Raw genomic sequence first — 25,274 nt, forward strand, 5'->3', positions numbered from 1 at the left:
TTTCAAAAGCTCCAGAAGCCGCTAAGAAGCTAAGAATGGTAGACGCCAGAACCAGCACAAGGCATCCGCAGCTGAGATCCGTGGAATATCAACGCAGCACAGAAAAACCTGAGCTAACAGCAAAAACGGTGCGGTTTAAAATATTACTATACTAAAAGGGTCTGTCCGTGAGAACAAGTTGCAGAGACGCTTGTTTGAACAAAAATTAACTGCAAAAAGTTTTGGTTGAAAAACATCTCTTCATATTTGGAAGTGAAAGCCTGATACCAGAATTTATTTCTTGTTTGAACTTTTTGAACTTAAAATGAGATAAAATTACAAAAACATTTTGGTTATGGATTTCTTCAAATTTGGAAGGCTAGTACCAATATTTATCATTTGAATTTTGGTACTTAAATGAAATGAACAATAGAGATTTCATTGCAATGGGACAATTTTGAGCTTACTTATAGTAATGACCTAGGAACGATTTTCTGGAATTGGGTTAAAAATGGAACTGTTTAAATGAAGAAATGTATTTCTACTTAGAATCAAGATGCAATTTTGTGTATGCATATATGCTTTATTAACTGGAGATTTATGAATTGTTTTGTGGAACTGTTTATGTAAAAATGGAATTACTTATGGAACTGGTTTTGTGTTACAAATGGAACTGTTTAAACAGAAAAGTTTGGGTTTTCTAACTAGGCTTGAGATTTTGCTTAAAAATTATAAAGAAAAGGAGGAGCTATGAGATTGAATTATGTTCGCAGAAACCTATTGATATTAATGCACCCTGGCTTGGTGGAATTGAGGAAATGTTTAAGTTTGTGAATACATCGAAGTTTTTCCTGAGTTAAAGTTGTAAGACGGAGAAAATTGTTAACTATATATAGCACCATATATGCTAATTCTAATGGTTCTGTTAAGAGTTTGCTTTGAGTTGTAAGATTGAGAGAATTGTGACTATGTATAGCAATATTTATGTTAACCTGTTAATGGTAATGATGAAGCTAAGGGATTCTTTAAGTTTGTAGTCGCCTTAAGAGTTTTGGTTTAGAAAGGGCTTGAGGCAGCTAAGACTGCTGTGGTCACCTTGGACCTAATTCAAAAGAGAAATGCCATTTATATCATCCTCTACTCCCATACTGGGAGGTGTAACAGCTATGGAGATTGCTGTAAGCCATTAATAGTTATTTTTTATATATTAAGAAGGGGGGACCTGTGGGAGCCCGTTCTGGGGTTCCTCGTGGCTTTACCCAGCAGGTCCGAATAGAGGATGATCAGGACCACGGGCCTGAGTGCAGGTGTCTGAGATGGTCTGCACTTGGCTGTGCTGGGGGAGGAGGTCTTTTGCTCCACCCCTTGGCGTCTCTATAAAAACCCTGGACCAGAGACATTCCGGGCCCGTTGGAATAGGTTCCAGGCCCTCTCGAGGCTATCCTTTATTTTCTATCTGTTTATCTCCGCAAGATTCTCCGCTATAAATCCTTCTATCTAATATTTCCTGCTGCTCGCACTCAAGAAAACTCTGGGAAGCTGTGGGGGTGGTGGGTAAACGCCCCACACTAGTTTTATGTCAATTTGAGTTATCGGAGAGGAGGGAGCCTCAACTGAGAAAATACGTCCATAAAAATCCAGCTGTAGGGAAGCCTGTAGGGCATTTTTTTTTTTTTTAAATTTTTCGAGACAGGGTTTCTCTGTGTAGCTTTGGGCCTTTCCTGGATCTCGCTCTGTAGACCAGGCTGACCTCAAACTCACAAAGATTCACCTGCCTCTGCCTCCTGAGTGCTGGGATTAAAGGCATGCGCCACCACTGCCCGGTGGGCATTTTCTTAATTAGTGATTGATGGGGGAGGGCCCAGCCCATTGTGAGTGGTACCATCCCTAGGCTGGTGGCCCTGGGTTCTAGAAGAAAGTAGACTGAGCAAGCCATGATGAATAAGCCAGTAAGTAGCAGCCCTCCCCACCCCCAACTCCAGCCATGGCCTCTGCATCAGTTCCTGCTTCCAGGTTCCTACCCTGCTTGAGTTCCTACCCTCATTAATTGTCATGATGAACTGGTATATGAAATGGTGAATGAAATACACCCTATGTTCCCCAATTTCTTCTGGTTATGTATGGTATTTCATCACAGCAATAGTCACCCTAACTAGGACAAAGATAAAACATTTTAAGTTAAACATGTACTGTTACGATGAACACTGTGAATTTTCACTATCTCAACGATATCTCAAAGAGTCTCAGGCCTCAACTTATATTTTATTTTCAGCTACATCAATACAAGTTTGAGAGAAATCTGAAATTTTAATATGGCAAATGTATCTCAGCTCGTATGATACATGAAATCACTAATATATTGAATCTTGTATACGCCTGACCACATAAATTACAACATACAGAGAAGGAAAGAAGAGCAGACTCTTGACACTTTAAAGTAGATTTGTATTTATGCAAAGATGTGAGCAGGAGTTCAAAGTTACAGATCATATGCTGCCAACACCGAGACCCGGGTCCTGAGTGACAGATATCAGACACTTACTCTGTCCTATGGGTGGGGATTTTGTGTGAGGGTAATATTTGATATGTGGAGTGGACCTGTTGCACATTACCTTTGTTCTCAGGTACTGGCTGTTAGAGGTAGCCACTGAAGGCAATATGCTAAGCTGAAAGCAGCGTCCAAGTCTTTATTTACTTATTGTAACTGAGTACACTAGGCTAGGGTTGACCCCCCTCCCCTCCCCAGTGTTCCACAGCAACGGGTTAGGGTCACGTGACAATCATCGAAGCTGGGGGGAGTGTATTGCTGCAGGATTCTGAACTAGAAAGCTTTCTGTGGACCCACTAGGATGAGGAGAAGGGAGAGAGAAAGGGCCAGGAACAGAACCTGCTGGTTCCGGGGGGAGGAGAGTAGCCTTAGCTTAGGCTCAGTGGAAAGAACCAGAAAAGAATAAAGAGACTTCCTAATGGAGACACCTCGGGAGCAGACGAACATCTATGCACGGCGGGCCTGGGGTCTGTGGGGTCAGTTCCGGATCCCAACTCTCTTCAGAAAACTGCGATGCACCAACTGTGAGGCTGGTATAGGGAGAGCGGCTGTCCCCGGAAAGCCTTACGGTTGACCACAGTCAGATCTACAAGGTCACACAAGGGACTCCTGGGTTACGGTGTCCTTTACAGGTATGAGCTCATGTCACCTTTGCCTCATCTCTAACTAGCAGACCTCTCCAAGTTCACAGAGGATGAGACAGACACAGAATGAGGAAGCTGTTCCATGTCACATGATAATGAATAACACGTACGGGATTTGAATTCGGATCTCTCAGATGACTAAACACACGCTCTTCCTTCTAGGATGTTTTAGGTGATGTTCTGGGAGGATGTCCCTGTGTTGCTACTTGCCTTGCCTTTGTGGTAAAGTATCTGCCCAGAGCACTTTAAACACAGAAAGGCCTGTCTTGGATAGCAGTCGGAGGATACAGCCCCTCACCGCAGCAGGCGCTTGAGGCAGCTGGTTACATTGTATCCTAGACCCCATCCTGTGGAATGGTACCTCCCACAGAGGGCAAACCTTCTCAGCTCAATTAATCTAGATAATCCCCCTACAGACCGGCCCAGAGATTTGCTTCCATGGTTATTGTAAATTTCATTAAGTTGACAATCAATATTAACTGTCACAGTCCCCATTATTAAAAAGCTTATGCTTTCCACAGTGAAACAAGGCATACAAGTTAAGTTACAAAGGGAAGAGATGAAAGTGGGATTACATAAGAAATAGCAATCAAACTGTGTGGGCATAAAATAAACCTCCTGTAACTGGCTTTCCCATGCTGCCGGACAAGAAGGTGTGTGCCACTGTAGAAGAGAGGTGGGACAATTATACCCAGGGCCACATTTGGCTATGTGGGTGAGTTTTCAGCTACCTTGGCTGCTTTATCGCTACAAAATAGCAGAGCTGAGTAATTGGGACAGAGAAGGTAGGACCCATAAAGTTGGAAGTATTTACTGCCTGCCCTTGTAGAGACAAGGTTTTCCACTTCTGCTATAGAGAAGAAAAAGAACAGATATAGAGAAGAAAAGGAACAGATAACAGAAAGGAACACACAACCAATGAATTTACAGCAAGCAAGACATCTGCTGTAGCAAATGTGTCTCTTTATAAGAAGAAACAAAGGCATTGGTTACTTTTCTGAAATTTAATTATTTGGGTTTTTTTTAAATTTGTTTGTTTGTTTTCAGACAAGGTCTGGATATGCAACCCTGTAGCCCAGGCTGGTCTTAAAATCATGGTAATCCTTACCCAGTGTCTCATGTGCTAAGATTACACATGTGAGCGCCACACTTGGCTTATATAATTGTATTGTATTATTATTATTATCATCGTGTGTGTGTGTGTGTGTGTGTGTGTGTGCTGGCACATGATGGGTGGGATGAGCACATACCCTATAATATGTAGAAGTGTGGTAAACACTTCACAGACTGAGCTATTTCCTCAATCCTAATTTTATTTTTAACACCTTAATTCTTTAAAAAAAGAAATCTTACATTTATCATATAGTATTAAGATTATAACCAGGTGTGACAAAGTATGTAGATTCTGGATTGACTTATTGATGGATCTGTGACTGAACACTTCAAGCAGTGGCTTTTGTAGAAGAACTAAAAAAAAAACTAATCTGCACTCAAATTATCTCTAATTGTGACAAAATTTGCCTCTGCATCCAGGACAAAGCAGGATATTAACCCTAGGAGCTAGAGTTCACATCTGTTTATTTTACATAAGGGGAACTACTTGAGAACAGCTCGCAATCTCTTAGCTCTTCGTTGCTGTCGACCTTGTGACTGATGTTCAAATTTCATGGAGTAGAAAAGAGCAGAAAAAGGCTGCAGGTGACAAGGAGGAGGTGGCTTTGGAGCCTAAGTTCTAATTTCGGCCGAGAGCTCACAGGTTTACCCGGACACTGAACCTCTGCCCTCTGTTTCTATAACCTGGCTTTGGGGACTTACGGCATCCTCTGTGTGTAAGCAGGGCACCTACCCTCCGGTGTCTGATGCCTAAGGACCACCCTGTGTCACCGGGATCCTGAACAACAGAAGCATCTTGTTGACTTACTAATTTAAACATGTGTTTGGAGGTGGCGGCGGCCAAAGCAGAGAAGAGCATCCTCTAAAATGAGGCATTTTTTTGGAGTGTGTTAGTCAGTGTTTTAGTTAGGGTTTCTATTGCTCTGAAGAGACACCATGACCACGACAACTCTTACAAAGGAAAACATTTAATTGGGTGGCTTACAGTTTCAAAGGTTCAGTCCATTATCTATCATTCTGGCGGGACATGGCAGCATGCAGGCTGACACGGTGCTGGAGAAGGAGCTGAGAGTGGAGAAGGAGCTACATCTTGATCCCATGGACAACAGGAAGTGATCTGCAATACCGGGCGTGGCTTGAGCATACATGAGACCTCAAAGCCCACCCCTACAGAGACACACTTCCTTCAACAAGGCCATTTCTATTGCAACCAAGTCATACCTCTTAATAGTGCCACTCGCCACTCCCTATGAGCTTATGAGGGTGGGGTGGGGGAGGCAGGGGTGGAGGTGTGGTTAGGGGGGCAATTACATTCAAACTCCCACGGTCAGCTTTCAGTCACTGGGATAAAACATCTGAAAGAGTCAACTCACAAAGAGGAAACATTTGTTTGGGCTCATGATGAGGGTACTTTTATATGCTCTCATATACTGTAGAAAGGAATCTACGCATCCACATTCTAAACAGCTCAACATGTGCGCACCGCTAATGCTTTGCTTATTCTGAGTTATCCCCCTCACCGGGGTGTTGCCTACAGGATCGATACAGCAGAGCCTAACTAAACTCAGCACCATGAAGTGTGTGGACCCACCTTTCGATGGTGATGCCAATGAGGAAGAAGTGCGGGCCATGAGGAGGAGAGACATGCTGCACCACAAGTCTTGGAGATGTCACTGGCCACCAGGGCAAGGCTGAGCTCTGGAACCATTGGTCGCCTTGGCCCTACACTAATGTGAGCTTCTGGCTGGACATGAGACTTTAGAAGGGTTGTTTTTCCTAGGGTGACCCCCTGCCTTCCCAGATCTCTAGCTCCCTAACCGGAACAGAGGGAGAAAAGAGAAGAGCAGAGAGAGAGAGAGAGAGAGAGAGAGAGAGAGAGAGAGAGAGAGAGAGAGAGAGAGAAGCAGGACCAAGCAAGGCTATCATAATTTCCTTCAATTAGTACCCGCCTCTTAAAGGTTCTATCACTTCCAAGCTGGAGAAGGAGGTTGGTTGGGGGACTTAGGAAGAGGACAACCATGGTATGTAAGTATGAAATCTCTACCCTGTGAGAGCTTATTGTTCCCTAGAACCCCGGTTAGAGAACACAGGAAGTACCTTGCTGTCTGAACTCCAGATGTTCAAACTCCTTTTTGCTGGAAGTTTCTACTCTACTCAGGTGACCCACCAGGGCCTAACTCAACTATAGGAAGCTTCTAGGCAAACTTCCACAGGGCAGGCTCCATCACACAGAGGCCTTGCCTTCACCTGCAAGTCTTGCCCTGTGAAGAGTCTGGAAATTTAGCTGTCTGGAGTCTCTGAGTATGTAGCTGGAGATTTGCCTTTTGCGCATATAGAGGTCACACACTTCTTTCTTTGTAGGGTCAAGCTGGATTCTGAGATTGTCCTTCTATGCTGGGGAAAAAAAAAAGTATGGATTCATTCGGCTGGGCTCTGTAGATCTAGTCCAGCACTTTCCCAGACTCAAGAAAGTTCCTCAGGAGGGCAAGAGGCCAACTCAGGTTATTCTTTGGAGATGATGATTGTGACTTTAGTGATTCCCAACTTTTATATATGATTTAGCTTGCTTTACTGTTGTTGTTGAGAGAGATTTCTGATACTATGGTGGGTCAATTTGTTTTTGGAATTCTGTTGATTATTATTAAATTGAAAAATCTGAAGTAATGTCTTAGATACACATGTGCTCGGAATAGCTATTCTTTCTTGTGATTTTTTTGTTTGTTTTTACACTTGCCTGGCATGTCTGCCATTCTCCTCTGAGGTTTAATTAGTTTTATTTATCTAGTATAAACAAATGTCATGGCTGTCACAGCAAGTGTTGAATTCTCTCTAGAGATACGCTGGCCATTTCTTGATCTTCGTGAGGGTCAAGGATTTGCTGCTAAGGAAAATGGGTCTCTTTGCAAAGGCCAGGATGAGAAAGGCGCTCCTTGGAGACTACATTCCAAGGAGCTTTAGCCAAGTTATGTGAGGTTGTAGCAACCAATACCATCCACAGCAGCAAGCTGGTAGGCAAAGAGACCACAGAGATGCTTCCACGTGGGAGAAGGAATCAGTGCCTTAAGCACAGGGCCCCACAGCTAGGCGGGCACTGTGCAAGGAAAGAGCAGGGTTTGCTTATTTATTTGTCCAGTAGCCTTGCCCCAGAGAGATGATGTCTCAAAGAATGCCAGTTCCTTAGAGCCCTTGATGTCCGGATAGATGTGTCTAAATGGTTTCTGATCGCCATGACAGCTTGAACCTGGTATGCGGGTTACTGGTCACTTCTCTAAAGAATTCATCCACAAGAGATGAAGATAACAAATATTTGTCCTTCTCTCTCTCTCTCTCTCTCTCTCTCTCTCTCTCTCTCTGTTTTTTTTTTTGAGACAGGGTTTCTCTTTGTAACAGCTCTGGCTGTCCTAGAACCCATTTTGTAGACCAGGCTAGCCTCAGACTCACAGAGATCAGCCTGCCTCTGCCTCCTAAGGGCTAGGATCAAAGATGTGGGCCACTATCACCCAGATGGCCTTTTCCTACAACACAAAAGCTACTGAACTCTTAGAATTTACAGACAAGTTCCTTTAAAAATTTATCTTGAACATGGTTATGAGTTGTCCAAGGAGCTATATCTAAAAAGAATAAGGCCATAGGGGCTGTTATAGCTTCAACACAAGACAGTGGTCTGCTCGCGTGGAGAATTGAGCTGAGCCTCACACTCACAAAGGGAACCAACAGAGCCATGACATACATCTACAACTTTGAAACTGTGAGAATAATCTAAAACTGCGGGCATGGTCTGGCAAATTGGCTCAGTGGTTAGGAGTACTTGTTGCTTTTGCAGAGGACCTAGGTTTGATTCCTGGCACCCACATGTGACTCACATTCACCCATAACTCCCTTTCCTGGGGATCTGACACCCTTTTCTGACCTCTTTGGGCATCTGGCACACACACACACACACACACACACACACACACACACTCACACACACAGGGCACGTGTACATACGCAGGCAAAACACTCATATATAAAACGGTAAAAAAGTCTAAAATTGTAGATATGCTGAAAATATTCAACATCACTATTCATTTAGAGTTTTATTTCTGTGAACAATTGGATGAATGTTTAACTTTACTTAGGGATAGAAAAATACACCTATATGCAAGTATTTCCATATATTCCTGGGGGTTTGTAGACCCCTCAAACCCACATAAAGACATCCAGTTAAGAACTTCTCAATTATGAAGTATTTGGGCTAGAGTTAAAATAAATTCATTACATTGTAGTATCCTTAGATATCTGAGGGTAGTTTTAATTAATGGCACCTTCATCTCCCCACAGCCTCACAATTCGATACATTTTTAAAGAAATGTATATTGTCTGGCAGCTGAGGCGTCGGCTAAGTGTGCAAAATGCTTCTATGCCTGGCTGCTTTCTAACGTGGGTTCTGAGGGTTGAGCTTTGTGCTTGCAAGACAAGCAGTTTGGAAGGCCTGCAGACATATTCTGGAAGGGTAAGCAGGGAGGGAGTACACAGCTATACTTTCCAAGTCTACCCATCAGTTAAATGCCTCCAGCTCCCCATGGGCAGAGAGAATTAATGATGAAGTGAGACTTGGGGAAGATCCCTCCCCCATGGAAACCAAGCAAGCACGGGACATTTCCCCTCCAGCACTACAGGTCAGTCACCTAAGTGCGTGTGAAAGTGGACTAGCCTGCTTTAAAACGTGCCGTGAAACACTCTCAACTGGAGTGATTCATGCTCCGATCGCCTCTCCAGAGCTATTAATGCTGCCAGCCATCTCCTCGTCACAAGAGTCATTTATGCAGGCTGCTTGGGAGGGGTTGTCCTTGATACCACCTGGTCTCCTTGGCAACGTGGCTCTACCTCAGCAGTTCACGAGAGCGAGTATCCCAAGCCCATTGTCGTTTCAAGGAGAAATTCTCTGCCCATTCCCTTGGTGTGCTATTCTGTCGGAGCCAGTTTTCAGGTTCCTCATGGCTTTACCCATCAGGTCCTCATAGAGAGGATGATTAGGACCATGGGCCTGAGTGCAGGTGTCTGAGATGGTCTGCACTTGGCTGTGCTGGGGGAGGAGGTCTTTTGCTCTACCTCTTGGCATCTCTATAAATACCCTGGGGCAGAGACAGTCAGGGCCCGTTGGAAAAGGTTCCAGGCCCTCTCGAGGCTATCCTTTATTTTCTGTTTATCTCCACAATCTAAATCCTTCTATCTAATATTTTCCTGCTGCTGGCACTCAAGAAAACTCTGAGGAGCTGTGGGGTTGGTGGGTAAATGCCCCACAATATTCTGTAGCCCCATAGGGTGACACTGTTCAGGGCTCTATAGAAGATGGATAAGGTGATATAAATCACAAACTGGACGGATCTGCTCATCTGAGGCAATGCTTTTAGATGACACTTGATGAGGTGAATCCATTGTTTAGATTATTTGGCACTTAAAACCTACCCCTACTTTCCAGAAATCGTTTTTTCCTCCTCCTGATGCTCGACTTACACTCTTTCACATCAAAAGTCCTTGATCCCTTCCTCCGTGCTTTAGGTCATTCATAAACTTGATATTTTTTCCCTCTTAAGTTCTTTTTCTCCTTTCTAACGATTAATTTCATTGTGTTGCTAAAAGCCCAAGCTACTGTATGAGAATCTGTGGAGACCTGGTGTTCTCGTAGCTATACCTTGATGTAGATGCTGTGGATCTGAAATCTGAAGTTCTTACTTCACTGGAATAGAGATGAGTGCTGCTGAGGTTAAAACAACTCATCTACCTCTGGCTTGTAGAACCCAGGGCCACTGTGGGATTTTGAGTCCTCATGTCAGGATGCCTTCTCATGATTCAGCAGCAAATGCTGAGCTGTTAATATTCATGCTTATTTGGAAAGAAATTTGGCTTCTGGTGGGTTCCAAGCTCACGTCTTGGTTTCATGTCTGATGATCTTATTTATTTTTTCCCCCCAAACTTGTAGCTTGCTTCCAAAAGCAATGCTACGAGATTGAAAATAGATTATGCTACGAGGAATGTAATGGACATGTTAGCCGTACTTGAACCTTTATAGTCTTAGTTTGTCTTACAAAAGCATATTTTATACGGGAGTGAACTGAGGCTTAAAAAGAAAACACAGCATCATGAACTTGAACTCAGAACTGTGTGATGTTGACGTGAGCTATTGCTTGTTGTGTTGCTTTCTTGTCATTCTCCCCCCCCACCTTCCCCCCCCAAACCGCACCTGACACACTCTCTCTCTTTCACGAATACTCATACCAGGGCTTTGATAATGTCAGGCAAGTACTCCCAAAATTTAAAAACAAATTGAGACATTGCTTCCCTGACTTGCCTAGGCTGGCCTTGAACTAGCTATGTAGCCCACAAGTTTTAAAGTTGAGCCCCTCTGCCTCCCGGGCTCCCAAGTAGCTAGAATGATTACTGTCCACCATCACAACTGGTTAGAATTCTTCTTTAAGTCTTTAATGATTTTTTTTTTTTTTTTTGAGATTCGGTCTTTGTTTGCCTTAACTCAAGCATTCTGAGGGCGAGGCTGTGTGGTATCGCCGCACTACACGGAGGAAGTGAATTCCCCAGTCTCCAGACTGAATCTGAATAAAACTGAATGAGATGCTTTCTCTCCATCTCTTGTCAGATCTGCTCAACTATCTCACTAGCTTCGTTTACTGACTTTCAGTATATTCACAAAGTTAGGTATTGCTAATGTGTATTCACATTTATTTGATGTGTACTGTTATATTTGAATATTTATCAAATAAAAACATCTTAATATATAACCAAAGACTACAGTATTGATCCATTTCATGTTGTAATCCTGTAGGAAATTTCAAAGTTGTTTAATAAGTAGGCAACATGTACATTCTCAGTGTAAAGTATTGAGACAATGTGAGATGTAGAATGAATCACAAAAGTCTCTCTTTGTTACCATTCCAGTAGGTTTTATACTCATCTCCAGACCTAACCATGATGCCATTAATGTAGTTATCACTCTGGCCTGTGTACACGTGAGTTTAGATAACTATGTACAGACACCCTCATTTACTATATTTATTTATTCATTTATTTGGAAGAGTGAGAGTCTCAGTCTGTTTTGTGTTGCTCTAAGAATACTTGAAGCTGGATATTTTATAAAGAAGGAAAGAAAGAAAGAAAGAAAGAAAGAAAGAAAGAAAGAAAGAAAGAAAGAAAGAAAGAAAGAAAGAAAGGAAGGAAGAAAGAAAGGAAGGAAGAAAGAAAGAAAGGAAGAAAGAAAGAAAAGAAAAGAAAAGAAAAGAGGAGGGAAGAGAAGAAAGGAAGGGAGAGAGAAAGAGAGAGAGAAATAAAGGAAAGAAGGAAGATAGGAAGAAAGGAAGGAAGGAAGGAAGGAAGGAAGGAAGGAAGGAAGGAAGGAAGGAAGGAAGGAAGAGGTTTACTCAGTTCACAAAGATTCAGCACGGAGCTGGTGTTGATTTCTGCAGAGAGCCTCGTGAGAAACACCATCACATGCAGAGATGCGTGTGAGAAGCAAGTACTCGAGAGCTCAGATGGGGAGAGAGTGGAAGCAGGAAAACCAGAGAGGGGCCAGGCTCCCTTCATGCTCATTTTTAACCACATGCCCTTGCGGAACTAACCCATTCCTGTGAGACATGGCCATCCTGACGGGCCGGCATTAATGCTTTCACTCCTGTGGTTACAATGGATAAGATTAAAATTCCCACCAGCCTTCAGCACCACACTGGAGGCCAAGCTTCCAGCATGTGTGCTGTTGGGTTTGGGGAGACATCCGAGCCCTATCCAAACCATGCATCTGGCCTGTGTTTCTCGTTTTTGACTGAGGCGTTCCTCATAGAATGAAATAGTAAATCATGTTGAAAACCAAGAAAGAGCTTTGGAGTATGATGGTATAAATATCATTTCACGTCAACAGACTGAAAACGGGTCCCTTCCTCTCACAAGCTAAGACGCTTGTGATGGCTGGCATTATTGAGAGTAAACAAATCAGCTTTGAAATAGCCCAGTGTTTTTGGTGCCTAACATGAAATCAGTCAACAAAGAAATGTAAGCTCACAAATAGTTGGTAAATGTCAGTAAATACTGGGGGGAAATGAGGAATTCAAAGCAAAACCCCAGAGCACACGGGGCAACCAAAAGTCCTCCCTACCCTCTACGTGAATAAGAAACTCACATGCGCACTAATTAGGAAGAAAAAGTAAGTTTGCAATTATGAGGAAGGACAGGAAGATGTGAGCAGCCAGATAAGAGCCTAGAAACCATCACCAGGAAATAGGAACCAACAGAGGAAGGTGTTATGTTTGGGATATGAAGTGTCCTCCCCAAAGGCTTGGCTTCAAGCTGATGAGTTTTAGGCAAGGGTTTGGCTCCTGAGGGCTCTGACCTCATTAATGAGTTACCCCGCTGATGGCATTATTATGGCATCCTATCATTATTATGATGGCAATTTTATGGCATTATTAGAAGGTCTAGAAACTAAGAAGGGAGACCTTATCAGAGGGACTGGGTTATATTGGACTCCAGCCCCTTCCTCCCTGGCACACTGCTTCCTGGCCACTAGGAGGTGAGCAGCCTTCTCTGCCATGGTCTTCCTCCCTGATGGTTCTGCTTTACCATAGGCCTGAAAGCTGTGGAACTAGCTGAGCACAGATGGAAACTTCTGAAACCTTGATCCAAAGGAAACCTTTGGACTTGAAGTTGTCTCTGTTAGGCATTTGTCACAGTGACAAAAAGCTAACCAGAAGGGGAGAGAAAGGGAAGCAGTTAAAATACCACAACATCCCACAACCTGTACGGATACTGTCTCACTTAACACCCAAAACACTGGATGAAATAAATCGTATTTGGTCTGTTTTTCAGAAGAGGAAGCAGATGTAGACATACGTTCCGCAAGCTGTTCTTTTTTTTTTTTCTGGCACACATTTGTGTGTGTGTGTGTGTGTGTGTGTGTGTGTGTGTGTGTGTGTGTGTGTGTGTGTGTGTGAAGTCTTGTAGGTGAGAAAACTCCCCAGATATGTCACAGTTCAATAGACTGAAAGTGAACACTTCTCTCCTGTGATAGATGGTGGGGGGGGGGCACTGTAGGATTCATCTGCATCTTCAAACAAAACAGCCACCCAGCCTAGTTACTAAGACACTTGCTGATGCTGCTCTCCTCACCTAGGCATCCTTTCCTGTTTAGGAATGTCCTTGAATTGAGACTTCTTTTAACCTAACTTAGGGAGTCTTTATTTCTTTCTTGATGATGACTTCCAAATTCACAAGTGAACTATTTTGTCAAGGCTGGCCTTTGCCTGGGCAGTTAGGTGCTGAGCTTCTTTTGAAATACCCTTGCCAGGTCACTTCAGCACAATCTCTCATCCTGAAAAGAGGGAAGATATGATTTACCAGTGTTCAAATGGGCGCTGCCATTTTTCAAACCGACAGGTGACTTAAATGATTTGGAGGGATTATAATTTTTTTTTTTTTTAGCTCCTCCATGTAACTCTGAAGTGGCAATACAATTCAAAGTTGATGGGAGTTTCAGGCAAAGATGCCACAGAGATTTATAGAATATAGAGATGTTTGTTTCTTTGGTGAATGATCTATTTCCATTTTTTTTCTCCCCTGCTTTATCCCTTTTGGATTTATTTCAAGTATCTCTTGAAATAGTATGGCCTATAATCTATTGCCACATATATTGCAAATAATTCCTCCACATTATTCTTACCTTTGTTATTGAAATAGTGTCATTTTTACCTTTAATTTTTAATGCTGTAATTTATTGTGTCGTAATATAGGTATCTAGCCTACTTTTCTCCTCTAAGCAGTTCAGTTTTCCCAGCATCATTTATTGAATAATTCATTATGTTGGATTGGTTGTAGCAATGGCCCCAATTTGCTTACTCTTTCTACAATATGCCCTTTGGAGGTTACTCCCTCATTATATTATTTCATTTCTGTTGTTAATAGCACAATGCCATGGTGTAAATTACAAAGGAAGGGGAGTTATTTTGGCCTGCAGTTCTTTAGGTACCAAGGTTAAAGAATTGTATCTGTTGATGACCTTCTTATTGGCAGGTCCCAAGATGTCTCAGAGCATCACGGGTAACAATTAGGGAGTATACAAATGTCTATGTATCTCTTTGGCCTCTCTCCCTGTCCATATAAAACCATTATTATTTTGTGGAGGCTTCACCTAATGACCTCATCAATTCCTAATCACTTCTCAAGCCCCAACATCCAGATATCATTGTTAAAGTTTCCACTATGCTTGTTGTGGATTTAGTCTTGCTGTAGTGTTCATCAGCCATTTTCACCTCACCTCTCAACTATTGCATGTAATGACTCTGGGCTTTGGCATATGATTTTCTTGGGTTGATGGGAGAGTAGCAAACCCATATTCTTAGAGACCCTTATGTATTGGAGCTTGCTTTTGTGCCCTGGTGCTTAGAACTCTGTTGCTAAATAAACAAGTCCAGGTAGCTTGCTCAGTGATAAGAAACTGGAGTCTTGGTGTCTTAGGATTTCCCTTGCTATGAAGAGACACCATGATGATGGCAACTCTTATAAAGGCAAACATTTAATTGAGGTGGCAGTTTACAGTTGCAGAGTCCATTATCATCATGGCGGAGAACATGGTGACATGCAGGCAGACATGGTGCTGGCCACGTCCAGATCAGAAGGCAAACAGGAAGTGGACTGGGCCACTGGGAGTACCTTGAGTATAGGAGACCTCTAGCCTTCCCCTACAGTGAAACTCTTCTTCCAACAAGGCCACACCCGCTCCAGCAAAGTCATACCTTCTAGTAATGACACCCCCTTTGGGGACCATTTTCTTTCAGACCACCACACCCAACTTCCTTATAAACCATCAAGAGACACAAAAGTGATTACCATGAGACACAAGGCAGCCAGCTACCCACTGAAGGGCTGGGCAGAGAGAAACACTCAGGCAAGATCATAGAGACCTGGCCTAGACCCCTGGTTTCCCCAGTGTACCCCAGCATGGTTGCCTTATTATCAAAGCATGAAGTCGAATAAATGTTTCTTACTTCAATCTGCTGTATTTGCGGGTGATGTGTTACTCAATAAGAAACAGCAGGTGTGCCGTCTTTACCTTTGCTCTATTTACCATGCACTAAATTCATATCTGTCCCTTTCTGAACATTGTTTTGTTTCTTTGATATATTTATCTTTTCCTCTGCTAAATCCATACTTGAAACCACTGTACTTTACAGTATGTGTTGTTGCTGGGTAGATTAATCACCCCTTTCCTCTTTCCATCACCAAATTATGTCTAATTTCTGTTTTTTCAGGAAAAAAAATTGTCAAGTTCTTCTAAAAGTCTTTTGGGGATCTTATTTTGAATTGCATTATTTTGGGAATACTAAGAATTTTTAGATCTCTGTATCTACTCATGTCCTTCAATCATATTTAACATTATTCTTATAAAAGTTCTAGACTTAATTTTTAAAAATTTTTACCAGACAGAATTCAAGTAGAAAAGGAGAGCAATAGAAGGACATATTAAAATACTAGCTGCTAGGAATAGTGTGGCAGTTTCAGACTACGTAGTGCTAGGCTTGCTAGGCCAGTCTAAATCTGAATGGCCACCAGGGAGGGCTGACTCCGACACCTGAGCTGAGGCTGAGTGACTGTCCCCAGATGCAATGACTTTGTCCTGGGAGACTCAGTTCTGCTTTTAAGGCCTTGCAATACACTGAATGAAGCCTATTGGTAAAACCAAGGGTAGCCTTCCATATTTAAATTGGTTATAGATGAATTAAATTAGTAATTAATTGTGGTGCTGGAAGTTGACCCTAAGAATTTGTATATCCACCACTGATCATTTCTTGTTGTACTTCCTTCCTTTTTCAGAACTTCCATGAACTCACCAAAGGATAGAGATGAATTTTGTTCCTAGAAGCTTCAGATGTGGGCATTTGGACCTATTCTACACCTAGAGGCAAATAAATATACTTGTATTGAGCACAAAATCCTCTTCTTAAAAATGTAGCTAAGAAGTAGTTAGAAAGATGGGGAAGAGTTAGAGGAAGAGAAAGCAGAATCTGAGCTGAGAGTGTGGGAGCCATGCTGCTCTGGACATCTGTTGATCAGCAAGACTCTGCAGCCTCATCTTTTTGGTGCCATCATTTGTGTGCTGTGGAATGTTCTCTATGCTGTAACTGTGTTGCTCTGATTGGTTAATAAATAAAGTGCTGATTGGCCAGTAGCCAGGCAGGAAGTACAGGCGGGACAAAGAGAGAGGAGAATTCTGGGAAGTGGAAGACTGAGTCAGGAACCACTGCCAGCCACTGCCATGACAAGCAACGTGTTAAGATACTGGTAAGCCATGAGCCACATGGCAACTTATAGATTAATAGAAATGGGTTAATTTAAGATATAAGAACTAGATAGCAAGAAGCCTGCCATGGCCATACAGTTTATAAGTAATATAAGTCTCTGTGTATTTGCTTGGGTCCAAGCACCTGCTGGACTGGCAGGTGAGAGAGATTTGTCCTGACTGTGGGCCAGGCAGGACCAGGAAAACTTCAGCTACAAATGGCACCCAATGTGGCGCTTGAACCCATGATCCTGAGATTAAGAGTCTCATGCTCTACTGACTAAGCTAGCCTGGCACTGGGGGCAGGGTAAATGCAGGAGTTGGGTAACTGGAGAAAACTCCAGCTGCAAATTGTGCCAGAACGTGGGGCAAGATTTTTCCACATAAACCTGAGGGAAAAAGATTCTAAAACAGAGCTAAAAACAGCTTCCTAGTTGTCTTCTCAAGTTAGCCAGAGCCTGTGGGCTTGAGCTACTCTATGGCAGGTTCATGGCGTGCGCACTTGGTGGGAATGAGGTGTCTCCAAGCCGCACAGAGCACTGCATGACAGATTTAGCTTTTACTAGTTAAAAAGAAAAAAAGTTTTCTGGGCTACGTGCTGCTTGGATAGAATCACAGACCCACTGTCTCCCAGAGTCAGCAGACAGCATGGCTCCCAGCGCTGGTGGTGAATTATCTCCACCATGTTGAAAAGCTAAATTGGGCAGAGCTAGCAGCCAAGGCTTCTGCTTCAGTACTAGCTGCTGCAGTTTAAAGTAATAGATTCACAATAGGACAGATTCAGAAGAAATAGTTTACAATGTATGTAGGCTTAAAAGAGAGAGAAAAAGTAACAGAGACAGTTATATTAAAGAAATAGAAAGTTTTAGAAAATAAAGTCTTTAAAGAGACAGTAAAGGTAATATTAAAAAATAAGCCATGCAAAGATGGACAGTACACAGAGAATCTGGACTGTGTTGTCTTTGATATTTTTAACGGCAGAGAGACAGTAAAGGCAGTTGAGTTAAACCAATATGTATATTTTAAAGGTATCTTGACTTCAAAATTTGGATCTAAGGATATGTTGCTTTGGAAAGGAGGCTCTGCTTTTGTTTCCACAGAAAGCAAGAGGCTATGATTTGTTTCAGATTAAGATACATCAGGCTTGACCAGCCAAGGCCCCCTGAAAGGTCTCCAACGACACCATGGCCCAGATGATCCAACATTCAGAATGGTTTCAAGGCAGCTGGCTCGGACAATACAGCCTCACGGACTACCCCATAATCCTAAAATTTTCTTTATATCCCCATAAGAATACAGGGCCCTCATCCAGCAGGAAGTAGGAGAAGCAATGCCCAAATTCCCAAATATACCAAGCTGGCTTTGGAGATGGAATTGGTTCACTCCTTCTCTAAACCCAAGCATATTGCTAAAGGAAAAGGTTGAGAAATTCCTCTGTCTCATATCAGAAGAGCCCTTTGGTGTGGGACAGAGAAAAACCAATATTTTTATTTAAAGCAGGTTGATTATAAATACAATCTCTTTCTAAAAGAAGAAAGGGGGAATATGATATAGATATATAGGATAAAAGCATAGATTGTTGAACCTACTTTTTTTTTTTTTTGGTTTTTTGAGACAGGGTTTCTCTGTATAGCTTTGCACCTTTTCCTGGAACTCACTTGGTAGCCCAGGCTGGCCTCGAACTCACAGAGATCCACCTGCCTCTGCCTCCCGAGTGCTGGGATTAAAGGCGTGCGCCACCACCGCCTGGCTGAACCTACTTTTAAAGAGCAACTTGTTTAAAATGTTTTACATTGGTATAGATTTTAGTTTATTGATACAAATTTAGAGTTGGTTTTGTTCTACTATATATATATTTCTACTCTTGTTTAAGGTATTCTGTTTATGTAACTCATTTAGATTGTAATGGATGATTAAGAAATACAGATTATAATTAGTCTTCTATGATAATCAAACTTATAGTCATGTTAGTTTAGTTTAATTCAATTAGGTAGGTAATCTCCAAACACTTCAAAGACATACAGAATATGGCATTTAAAATGTTTTAAAAATTTAGACTTTCTGGACAGTGAGGCATGTCTGCTCCTCGCAGTACCAATTTACTTCAGAGAGGAGGATGGTCATCGAAGACACTCTTTATAGAGTTTATCTTCTTGGCAAAAATAGCCATTTGGGTAAGAAACTGTTCTTGCCTGGACTGCTTGAAAAAAATGTATTGATTGGACATGCAGGACCCATAGGAAGGTGACCACTGAACTTTGCTTGGCAAAATGGTCCTTCAGGTTCCTGCTTCACAGAGGAAAATACCAGACATTCTGCAGGACACAGAGAGAAGTGACTGAGAGACTCTAGGCCTGTGGGCTGAAGACAGATGCCCCAACTTTATAGAGGAACTTTGAATGACTGTCCAGGCTACCAGCTGTCTCTGTCTACTCTCGCAAGACTCCTGAAAGTTGCTTGCGTCCTCCTGTTTCTCAGGTAATATTATATACTTCTGGGGTCTTTGATATAGTTGAAGACTAGATAGTTATAATTTTCCTTAGTTATGATAAAAGACAAGTCAGATATGAAACCGGAGACTCACAAATATAGGATAGATAGGATATCTTCTTTAATTTTGCCAAATACAAATAGACTAGATGTTATAACTATAATTCTTGTTTGATAATTGTTTTGTTATGTGCAATTTTACTATGTGAAAGTTAAAACCTTCCTTTTTCAAAAAAGGAAAGGGGAAGTGCTGTGGAATGTACTCTGTGCTGTGAATGTGTTGCTCTGATTGGTTAATAAATAAAGTACTGACTGGCCAGTAGCCAGGCAGGAAGTATAGGTGAGACAAACAGAGAAGAGAATTCTGGGAAGTGGAAGGCTGAGTCAGGAGATACTGCCAGCCACTGCCATGACAAACAACATGTTAAGATACTGGTAAGCCATGAGCCATGTGGCAACTTATAGATTTATAGAAATGGGTTAATTTAAGATATAAGAACTAGATAGCAAGAAGCCTGCCACGACCATGCAGTTTATAAGTAATATAAGTCTGTGTGTGTTTGCTTGGGTCTGAGCGGCTACAGGACTGGTGGGTGAGAGAGATTTGTCCTGACCATGGGCCAGGCAGGACCAGGAAAACTTCAGCTACATTTGTGTGTTTTGTTTTCTGAATAATCTTTCAATCTTTGAGTGATGAATGCTAAAAATCTAAGTATGGTTTTGGATACATGGCATGGTAGCCTTCTACCAGTTTTCCAAATAAATGCCATGTGACTTGGTGCACAGGTTTATAATTATTTTGTTACTTTAGCAGAGTGTAAATTTATCAATAATTATCCCTCTAAAATTGGATTTAAAATCCAGGCATAGTTATGCTCACCTTTAATCCCAGCTCTCTGGAGGCAGAAACAAGCAATTTCTGTGAATTCGAGGCCAGCCTGGTCTACATTGTGAGTTTCAGGACATCCAGAGATACATAGTGAGACCTTATCTTCAACCTCCACCCCCTAAACCAACCAACCAACCAACCAACCAACCAACCAACCAACCAACCAACCAACCAACCAAACAACCAAACAACCAACAAACAAACAAAATTGGATTTAAAATATAATATTTTTAGTAATTCCTTGAGAATTTCATACAAGCATACAATTTATTTAAACACATTCACCCTATCCCTAACTCTATCTTGTAGATCCATTCCTACCACCTCACCCACTCCCAACATCATGTCCTCTTTTTTTTTTAAATTGAAATTAAAATGTGTAATTACATTATTTTCCCTTTCCTCATTCCAATCCCTTCCATGTCCCCCTCCCCACTTGCTGTCTCTCTCAAATTCATGGCCTCTGGTTTCCTTTTATTTAATCATTGTTTTACACACACACACACACACACACACACACACACACACACACACCCCTAACTCTATAAATACAATCTGCCCATTCTGTATAATGTTACTTGCAGATGTATCATTTCAAGGCTGACCATTAGGTATTGGATAACGAACTGGGGTGCTCTTCCCTGGGAAACACTATTTTCTCCCATTTTCATCATTCCTTACTTGCCTGTAGTTCTTTGTCTAAGGTTGGAACCCCATGATATTTCCTCCTTCCATGTCGGCATGTCTGTTGGGCCCTCCTTGTTCAGGTCTTGTTTAGGCAGCCATGTTGTTGGAACATCATAGTTGTGCTTTCCTGGGATTTCTAGGAGATGAAATCTTACAGCAGAAATTCCGTCCCTCTGGCTCTTAAAATCTTTCTTCCTCACCTCAATGTTCCCCGAGCCTTACAACAGTAATTATGCTGTATCAGCATCAGTTAGGGCAGGGTACCACATAATCATTTGTTCTCTGCATCTTGATCAGTTGTAGTTTTCTGCAATGGTCTCCATCTGTTGTGAAGAGATTTATTTTTTGTTGTTGTTGTTGAGGGGTAAGAGCTACAATTATTTGTGGATATATGAGAAAATATTCAGAATGCAGTTAGGACTCATACTAATTTAGTAAAGTGGTGAGATCTGTTGATCTCACTAGCCCCGGGTAGTTGGTTAAGGCTCCAGAACCAGGCTTGGTTGAGTGGACTTTAAGCTCAATTAGACAGCTGGTGGTTGTCACCCGGATATGAGTGCCACTACTGCACCCTTAGGGTTATCAAGCCATGTTGGTTGTTCTTGTAGTTCATGGGTGTCATGGCTGGGTAGGACTGTATTTTCTCCCCTCCCTTAGAAGCTTGTATGGCACCTTCTGTTACGATGAAAGCCAGTCCTCAGGGAGGAGGACTTCAGGTCAGAGCTAGCTTGGATCCTTTGGGTCCTGTGTTTGAAGTTCATGGTGTCTTCAGTAGTAGGGACTCACCTTCATCCTCTGAGAGGTAACCAAGAGCAACAACAATAACAGTGTTTGAGGAACTTGTAAGGAGGTTTCCCATGCTGGTATTAGGGGTTTTATGAAATAGTCTACGGCTCCTGAGGAGTGGTATTGACAGCCTAGATGGGAATTTTTAACTTCTCTCTCTCTCTCTCTCTCTCTCTCTCTCTCTCTCTCTCTCTCTCTCTCTCTCTCTCTCTCTCGTGTGTGTGTGTGTGTGTGTGTGTGTGTGTGTGTATGTGTGTGTGTAAATGTACATATTTCGTATATATTTTAGATAAGTAGATAATAATATAATAATATGATTCTTTATGGCTTTTTCAAGCATTTTTACTATTATTTTGCCCCTCCCTTCCTTTCTGTGTTGATATCCTCCCTCCTTCTCAACTAATCTCTCCCGGTTTTCTCATTTCCCCTTTCTAATTACTTTGACCCTGTGATTTCCCTCTCTGTTGCCCGTCCACCCTTGGTCCCCTTTTACTTTCTTGGTTTCTAAGTTATCTACTAATATCTGAGGGTGTGGAGTTAGGAGACAAAGGTGGAGAGAACTTACAGCATTGAGCTTGTGCTGCCCATACACTTATGGGTGTGGGACTGTCCCCTAGAGCCTAGTCAACCTACCAAAGGCCACACCCTTCAAGAGAACTGACTCCCCGACCCCTGGAGGCCATCAACTGTCAGTAGCTCACGAGTGTCTCCTTTCTTGGAATTTTAAAACGTAAACATATTAATATAACCACTTCTGCTTCATTTCCCTGCACTAATTTGTGTATTTTATCTATTCCCCTGCATTCAATTATCCCATTTAGAGTCTTCCTGTAAGCACTGTGGGGTTTTATTGCATCTTTTAACGTAAGCTTGAATGAGTCATACTTAATCTGGCTACTGTTGGCATTATCCTCTCTTCTGTTATCTGTTCCTTTGGTTTTGTGTTTATAATTCTTACTTTCTTCTTAGTTCTACCTAAGCTTTATTTTATCTTAATTACATTTATGTGTTTATTTCTTTAGTTGAGGGGAGGAGGGGAGGTACACACATACACTGTGCACAAGCGGATGTCAGAGAACAAATTGGTGGAAGCTGGTTCTCTCCTTCCACCATGTGGGTCCCAGGAATTGAACTTGGGCTATTGGGCGTGGTGGCAAGTGCCTTTACCCAGTGAGCCATCTCCTTGGCCTGTGATGGTCACACTTCTGCCTTTGACAGTGAAGTTGCTGCAGCTGCAGGACAGATGTGGTCACAGTTGCAGAGATGAAAGCCTCTCTGCCAGCAGGATGGAATCTCCTGAAGGCCATAGTCAGTTAACTTCAAGAATCCAGTTATCTAGTATCCTGGAACTTGGTAGAACAAACAGTTGCTATGAATTATGGTAACATCATTTGATAGGAGCAGTAAGTGGGTACACTGGATGAAAAGGCCATGGGGTTGGGTGGGCATGGATTAAGCCAAGAATGAGGAGTCCAAGGTCATCCTGCCAGAGGAAAATTTCTTTTTCGTGCTGTGTGACAATAATCCGGCCCACTATTTTGTCTGCAGGGGAGAACATATGTGATTGTGAATGCATTTCTCATCAGTTTTCCACAGAGGACTCCCCATGTTTCAATGCCTTTGGGGGTATTGTCACTAGTAAGCTGGAGATTGTGGGACACCACAATGTGGAGCAGGCCTTCGATGGTGTTAATATTTTCTATGATACTTAGTACTCAGTGTCAGGGACCTGTCCATCACAGGTGGCTGAGCTGGCTGCAGGCTCGTGCTACAGTCTGAAGTCTGTGTGGATGAGAAGGGTGAGGTGGGAACCACATCTACACAAGGCTTTTCCAGGTCAGGCTGCTGAGGCCCACATGGGACAGGGTCACCTTCCCGAATGCTTGGACAAATTTTAACTGGTCTTTTTCAAGTTCCTACTTCTGGAGTATCTTCTCACAGGCATGGAGTTTCTCCTGCTCTAGCTACTGCTGCTGGGCAATGCTTTCTTTTTCCAACTTTTGCTGGATAGTGGTATTCCGGCAAGTTCCTCCTCCTTTTTCTTTGGTTTTTTATACTGCTTGTGGTCTTTGGTATGTCTTTTCAAGAGTTCAGTCTTAAGGTCTTCTGCTTTCGGGAAACCAGTGTTCTTTAATTTCTTGACCACGTCTTCCTTCTCAGAGATGATAGCTGATTTGGTTGTCTCTTTGTTCTGGAAGTTTTTCAATGAACTCTGTGGTGTGTACTTGTTGTCGAGAACACAGGCATGTTCAATGTTGCCTTCTTTAGAGTAAATTCATGCCGTGTGCATGATCTCAACACCAGAACAAAATTATCAATGGGGTGGGATGTCTATTCAACTCAACTTTACTCCCTAGTTGAGACAGATTCCTCACCCAGGCTTAGGCTGGAAGGCTGACATGCCAACATGGTCAGACATTGGGCCAATGATTTCTTTCCTGAAGGATGACAGCCAGAGAATCCGGAAACGTTTTATTTTTTTATTGATGGATTTGCCTCTTAAAGTAAACTTATATTTACAAGAAGGAGAGGGAACAAAAGCACCTGTAGTGCCCTTGAGCTCCCAGCCACCTCTGCTTTCTTGAAGGTCTGACATCTGGTGCCCGTGCATTGTTTACATTATTACCGATGGGTAAGTATTGACCCATGGTTAGTAGCTAAGGCCCAGGGTCTCCTAAGCATTCATTCTGTGCTGCACAGTTCTCCGAGTTCTGCTAAAAACAATCAATGCCATGAATTCTCCCCACAGCAATGCTTTACAGAATAGTTTCACAGACCTAAAATTCTGAGTGCTCCACACGCTCAGCTGCCCTCTGCACCCCCCCCCCCAGCCACCAGAAACCATGGGCAGGTTTTTTAAATTTTTGTTACTATTTATGTATAGTCTTTTTTCGTCTTTTTTTTTCTTCCAGAGCTGAGGACCGAACCCAGGGCCTTGCGCTTGCTGGGCAAGCATTATACCAGTGAGCTAAATCCCCCACCCCTGTATAGTCTTTTTTAATTTTACCTATCTCAGAAGGTCATATAGGTTGAGTCACATTCTATATTTTCTGCATGGATTTTCTTCTTCTCCAGGTGCTTAGAAATTATGTATAAACTATCTATAATAAGCTAAATTTATTTTACTAGTGGACAGGTGTATGCATAAACAGTAGTCTCAGCATACATTTTTCTTGTTTTATTAATTACATTTTTTCATTTATTTTATATCCCAACCACCGTTTCCCCTCCCTTCTCTCCTCCTGTTCCCTCCCCCCACCTCCCCTCTGCCCCCCCTCCACTCCTCCTCTGTTTCTCTTCAGAAAGGGGTCTGATTCCTATGGGTATCAACAAAGCATGTCAGCACATATTTTTGAGCAAAATAAAAGGTAAGCTCTGTCTGAGGCCCCCTTATCACAGCAAAGATGAGAGGTTTGAATGTCCATCTTTATTTTCTGTTTTTTCAAGATCCAGGCTTAGTTGTATTGATTTGAATTTCTACTGCTGGTCTGAAGAAAAGTTATTTAGCCGTGCGTTCTTCCAGTCAGCAATCGCTTAAACGTGACAAGAATGCCTTCACTTGTCCTGAATCATTTGGTTTCCCAGGTCCTTGCTTTTTATTTTACCACACCTTCCTCTTTTCCTGAGGCTTTTATTCTGATTAATTTTTTTATTTCCTCAGACACTTCCTGGAATAGTTTTATTAATTAATAAGAAGTGTAGAGGTGATAGACTTTCTGGATTCTGCAATGCTGAAGTGGACCTTTCTTTTTTCAATGTAATATTTTTATTATTTCTTTGAGAATTTAATATAATGCATTGTGGTCACATTTATCTCTG

The 25,274-nt window shown here is 42.2% G+C and overlaps 1 pseudogene; it reads right to left on the reverse strand.

Annotated features, from left to right (window-relative positions):
• The window catches only part of LOC102912618 (STAM-binding protein-like), a 60,835-nt pseudogene extending 36,769 nt beyond the window's left edge, over positions 1 to 24,066 (reverse strand).
• Positions 24,067 to 25,274: the final 1,208 nt, after the last annotated feature.

Source organism: Peromyscus maniculatus, chromosome 17 (assembly GCF_049852395.1).
Source record: "Peromyscus maniculatus bairdii isolate BWxNUB_F1_BW_parent chromosome 17, HU_Pman_BW_mat_3.1, whole genome shotgun sequence".
NCBI lineage: Eukaryota > Metazoa > Chordata > Mammalia > Rodentia > Cricetidae > Peromyscus > Peromyscus maniculatus.